At 46.7% G+C, this 6,000-nt stretch overlaps 1 protein-coding gene across 4 annotated transcripts in view; it reads right to left on the minus strand.

The window, feature by feature from the left end:
- Window positions 1-5,510, minus strand: part of IFNAR2 (interferon alpha and beta receptor subunit 2) — a 34,326-nt gene extending 28,816 nt beyond the window's left edge. For 3 of the 4 annotated variants that reach the window (XM_061413251.1, XM_061413175.1, XM_061413277.1), the window contains exon 1: window positions 5,420-5,510. The gene's annotated coding sequence lies outside the window, so the exon portion shown is untranslated. Of the gene's footprint in view, window positions 1-5,053; window positions 5,143-5,419 lie in introns of those variants that run through there. The other variant, XM_061413227.1, reaches the window with a different exon arrangement.
- Between the last annotated feature and the right edge of the window lie 490 nt (window positions 5,511-6,000).

Below are 6,000 nucleotides of genomic sequence, written 5' to 3' on the forward strand. Positions count from 1 at the left end.
CACAAGTGTCTCGCTCTGAACTCTGAGCCACAAATCACACCTGCTCTGAACCTCCTATCACCACGACCCCTCTCCCTTCCTCCCGCCCCCAACCGTCCTTGTCACTGATCCCCAGACAAACACTACTAATTTTCAAGGCCCAGCTCAAACAGATGCTACTGTGGCAAAGTGACTCTTTGAGTTTCAACTCCTCCTAACAAAGACAGACAGACAGACAGACAACCCTCACAGAACTTGCTGCCTGCTATTCTCCGGGTAGAGAGCAGAACTGTGTTGTTTCTTCTGTCCGGCACTGCCTGACACCTGGCACATCTTCGCTGGTCAGTGAATGAATGGATTCAGAAAAACTCTACAAATAAAATGACATATATCCCCCCTCCCCCTGAAATTTAAAAAAAAATACAAAAAAGCACAAAGAAGAAAGTAACAAGCATTTTTATTTTTACTACCGGGCATCAACCATTGTTAATGTCTTGGCATATTTGTTTCTGGTTTACTTCTTGTTTTGGTAAGAATAGTTCAACTCACTCATTAAAAAAAAATAATAAAAATAAGGCATAAAAGTAAAATCTCAGTATCCAGATAGTTCCATCATTTACATTAATGAACAACATAATCCCAGAGATCTTTCTATGTACACACGCAGCACACACGCAGCACACACACACATACACACACACACAGGGTATTTTTGTCTAAATTTAATTTTACTTGGAAAAAAACTGAAGCAAAGGCAGAACAATTGTTGACATTTCAATTATTTTCATAAGAAAGAATAACTCCCTAAAATATCCCTCCAAAGTTAAAAAAATTACAAAGGCATTGGAAGTTGGAATACAATATTCACATCTCTGTTTACTGATCCACGCCTTCAAAGATGAGAACTATAGGGCCCACTCTCATATTTCCTTCCATCTTCCTCTTCTGCCCCTACCTGATCACTTTTTCTTTTTGTGTGTGTACCTAGAGTTGCGTAATAATCACATTTTATTCCACAATTTCCAAAGATGTTTTATATTAATTCCACATTTACATAAATCCTTTTTTTTTTTTTTGGCTGTGCTGGGTCTTCATTATGGCATTTGGACTCTCTATTGTGGCCAACAGTCCTTTATATCATGAGTTCTTGGTGCCTGAGTTCTTTACTTTGACTTCTCTCTTTATTTACTATTTGCTGGATTTTATTCTCCAGCAGTTTGTTTTTTCCATAAGGGCTCATGGGTGCTGAATTTCCTTTGTTCTTTTGAAGAAGCCCCTTTCTGTTGACTTTCAATCTGAATGACATCTTCTAGCTAGATGACACACCCTCTTGGGAAAAAGTTTCTTTCCCTAGAACTTTTCCCTTGGAACCATTGTCCTCTGGCATCTAGCACAGCCCTGGAGACATCTGAGAGCAACTTGATGTGATTTTTCTCTCCTTTATTTACTCTTTTTTCAATTCCTAAATAATAATAATTCTTTTCCTTTGCATTTAAACTACTGAAGATACTAAGCATTCCTATATGAAAATTTCCTGGAAAATGTCATGCTCTTTTGGCCTAAAGACCATTTTTTCTTCATTTCAATAAAATTTATCTCATTTTTGTTTGCATTTTCAGTCCCATTTGTTGGTTTCACTATGTCAGGAAACTCAAGTATCCTAATGCCTGACTGTGCTTTATCTGTCTTCCACATCGGATTCTTAATAAATGACTTCACGTTTGTCTCTGAATTTTTGGAATTAAGAGCCTTTCCTCTGTTAAAATATTTTTACTTTCAGCAGGATCTATTCTATTTTTTCCTCTTTTTTCTTCTGTAATATGTTTCAATGATCTTCAGTGTATTCCTGTAAGTCTGCAATCTTCTTTTCATCTCAATTAAAATTTTTCTTATCTTTGAGTTTCTTTTATTGAATTCATATTTTTAAATCAATTTTTGAAGGATCTAAAGCTATTGTGGTGGTTCAGATGGTAAAGAATTTGTCTGCAAAGCAGGAGACCTGGGTTTGACCCCTGTGTTGGGAAGATTCCCCTGGAGTAGGACATGGCAACCCACTCCAGTATTCTTGCCTGGAGAATCCCATGGACAGAGAAGCCTGGCAGGCTTTAGTCCGTGGGGTTGCAGAAGAGTCAGACACAACTAAACAACCAAACAACAACAAAAAGCTATTGTAAAGAATGGCCTTCTGTCCCAAGAGTAATATTTTCTTTTTAGTAAGATTCCTGCAAGCTATCATTGGTGGCTCAGGTGGTAAAGAATCTGCCTGCAGTGCATGAGACCGGGGTTTGATCCCTGGGTCAGGAAGATCCCCGGAGAAGGGAATGGCTACCCACTCCAGTATTCTTGCCTGGAAAATTCCATGGACAGAGGAGCCTAGTGGGCTAGAGTGCATGGAGTCACAAACAGTCGAACACAACTGAGTGACTAATCCTGCAAATTATCATATTCTTTCCTTTCTTTTTTTTCACACCACTTCTGCTTACCTCATTCATACTTTGATTCCTTTGTCTCCTGCAATTGTGATACAGTGGAGTGAAATCCTGACCTCCTTTTAAAAACTGTGCCTGATTCCAGTTTGTTCTGTGAAGCCTGGGCAGCTTCTCTAGCCCAAGGCATAGGTGCTGGGATATGGGCGCGCCTATCAAGGAAGTGTAGTCTGGGCTCTGCTTCCTCCTGGAACACCCGGTTAACTGTCCTGCAGGCATGGTCGAGGAGGGGTGGGTCAACCATGGGGCCTTTGTGGGGTCCCCTGACTCTGGTGCTGGCTTCTCCTGTCCTGTACGGCGCCTCCCCCCCCACCCCAAGTATATTTCCCTCCCACCCCTGAGCAGAAAGCACCTGCTGCTCCTTTGTCCGAAAAGGAAACAGCATGTATAGATGTGAGAGTTGGACTGTGAAGAAAGCTGAGCGCCAAAGAATTGATGCTTTTGAACTGTGGTGTTGGGGAAGACTCTTGCGAGTCCCTTGGACTGCAAGGAGATCCAACCAGTCCATTCTGAAGGAGATCAGCCCTGGGATTTCTTTGGAAGGAATGATGCTAAAGCTGAAACTCCGGTACTTTGGCCACCTCATGTAAAGAGTTGACTCATTGGAAAAGACTCTGATGCTGGGAGGGATTTGGGGCAAGAAGGGGACGACGGAGGATGAGATGGCTGGATGGCATCACTGACTCGATGGACGTGAGTCTGGGTGAACTCCGGGAGTTGGTGATGGACAGGGAGGCCTGGCGTGCTGCGATTCATGGGGTCGCAGAGTCGGACACGACTGAGCAACTGATCTGATCTGATTTGAAGTCATGCTAAAACTCATGGTTTCGTTCTTTCTTATTTATTAGGGAACACTTTTAGGATTTTTGTGGATTCCCTACCATTTTTTTTTCTGGTGGTCGGATACACTCAAATTTTAAATATATTTAAAAAAACCTCAGAATTAAAACAACAGTGTTTCAGAAAAACAAGGTTTAAGAATAACTCTCCCATGTACCAGTTTGTTAAACCCTGGCTCATGGGGATACTGAATGAATTCATTTTCCTGCTGGTTCTTGAAAAGATTCTCAATGGTTCTGAACTACTCCCTACCCAACATCCATCCATGTCTCTCTCTCCCTCTCTCTTTCCCTCTTTCATATTCTCCTTATTCCACTTCTTACCACCCTTACTTTGGCCAACTGCTCTCCCACAAACTGTTTTCATTTATTCTTCCTGAACTGCACACCACCAGTTTCATTCTTTGAAGCAATGAAAAGTTCTCAGGGAAAAGTATCATCAAGCTCTGCCAAGAGAGCCTATCTCACAAATTATAAAACACACACTTCCTTCTGACATCTGAACATCTGTGAGATTAGGGTGCTCTGTATGGTGGCATCACATACCATAATTGACAGTGGTTTTTCCTACCCAGTGACATAAAAGTTTTTAAAGTACACCTTATATCCATCATTGTGTCTTACTTTTGGTAAAATATGATTGGCCATCAAAGAATACACATGCTTCAGACTACAACAATTTGAAGATTTGTAAATGTCACAGTTAGGCCAACATGCTCTGTGTATGCAAGTGGAGGAGGATGGAAAATACATTTTAATAAAAGTTTCACTTTCAAGACAGTACCTCCAGGCAATGATTCTTCCTCTATTTTTTTTTTTTTTTAAGGTAAATTACCAGGTGTCACATTTCCGGAACCAAATCTCAGGCAGATTGTCTTTAAGTTTGAAATAAATACATGAGAAACATTAGAAGAAATACAGGTAAGGATAAAAGAGTCACACAGATTTTTGATGATCCAACTCATGGACTAGAGAACTCTGAAGTTCACTTTCTGCCACAAAGAGGTCAAATCTTACCAACTAAGGGCACACTGATGGATGTTTTCTTTAGAGCAAATTTTGCTGCGGTTTTGCTTTCACCCCTGTCCTCTCCCAGTCAGGACAGCAGGAGGCGGGTACTTTGAAACCTGGCCAAGATGCGGGGCAGGTGGCAGCCCAGTTGGTCTCGGGGTCAGTTTGCCTGAGACCAGGAGCAGGTAGGCGGGGCTGGGACTCCAGGACTCTGGCAGCACCTGCCTCCGCAACTCCTACCTCGTTCCACTCAGTTTCTAAGACTTTTTTTTTTTTTGCCAAACAAATGCAAGGAGATCAAACAAATATTAAAAGAGAAAGAGACACAAAGAGAGACAGGATAGCTAGAGTTCCTCACAGCCATCGTTCGCTACGTTAAGTGGGTTGAAGGATCCAACTCCTAACTGGGTTTAACTGGTTCCATCGGTCAGAGTCGAAACGTGAAGCGTCGACTCGCACCCGGTTCCTCACTCCCTCCCGACCCCGGACGCGGGTCCACTCCTGTCTCCGCGACGCTGTCCATCGCCCTGTCCCCACTCCTGCTTCCAAGCGATGGGTTTGTAAGGCCGAAGGACCATTCAGCTTCGGGGGTCCCTCCGTACTCCTCTCCGGCGCGGGGACAAACTATGCCTAACCTTGTGTTCTGCTGGAGGGCGGACGGAAGACCCCGAACCGGAGACCCGAGCCGTTAACCCAGTTTTGCAGGGCGCTGTGGACCCTAAGGAATTTGACTCTCACCTCTAAGCGGCCAGGGCCCTTGTGGGGGGTCAGGTGCGGGTCCCTGGGGGCTGCGTGGGGGGCGATGAACGGAGGACGCCCGGACAGGGCCGAGGGCAGCGCGGCCGCAGGGGACAGTCAGTGGATGCTCCCCAGGAACCCTCCAGGGCTGCGGGGAGCTTGGAGAGGGGACGCCCCCGGGCAGGGGTGCGGTGTCGCGCGCGGAAAAACCCTGCGATCCGGGGCGCAGGCGGTAGGAGGAGTCCCGGGCAGATAGGCTCCAGGAGAGGGATTCCGGGAAACGGCGGCGCAGAGACGGTGTCGCCCGGTGCCCTCCCCAGCCTCCCCCGCACCGTGATCCCCGCCGCCCACGCCGGCCCGCGTTACCTTGGCAGTGTGGCCTCGCCGCTGCCCTCCGGGTGCCAGCCTCGGGCCCACCCGCTTCAGCCGGACTCCGCCGCCGCCCCTCCGCACCCCGGCTCGGCGCTCGTGACCCCGATGCGGGCTGCTGTTGGCCCCTTCCGCAGGGACCGCCGGCGCCGGGCAAAGGGTAGCAGAAGGGGAGTAGGGGTGGCTCGCAGCCTCCGCACCCGGGGCGCCCCGGATGGATCTCGGGGTCTCCGCCCAGAGAGGTGGAGCAAGTCTCCGGCGCTGGTGCGCGCGCCCGGCTGCTTTCGGATACCGCGCGGGCGGAGCCACCGGGGCTTATACTTTACCCGCGTGTACACCCTGGGGCCAGAATGATGTCTGTTCTTTTCCAAGGCAAACCGTTCCACATCACAGTAATCCAAGTCTATGCCCCGACCAGTAAATGCTGAAAAGCTGAAGTTGAACGGTCCTATGAAGACCTGCGAGACCTTCTAGAGCTAACACCCCCAAAAGATGTCCTTTTCATCACAGGGGACTGGAATGCAAAAGTAGGAAGTCAAGAGATACCTGGAGTAAAAGGCATTTTTGGCCTTGCAGTG

The sequence above is a fragment of the Bos javanicus genome, chromosome 1 (assembly GCF_032452875.1).
Source record: "Bos javanicus breed banteng chromosome 1, ARS-OSU_banteng_1.0, whole genome shotgun sequence".
Taxonomy (NCBI): Eukaryota; Metazoa; Chordata; class Mammalia; order Artiodactyla; family Bovidae; genus Bos; species Bos javanicus.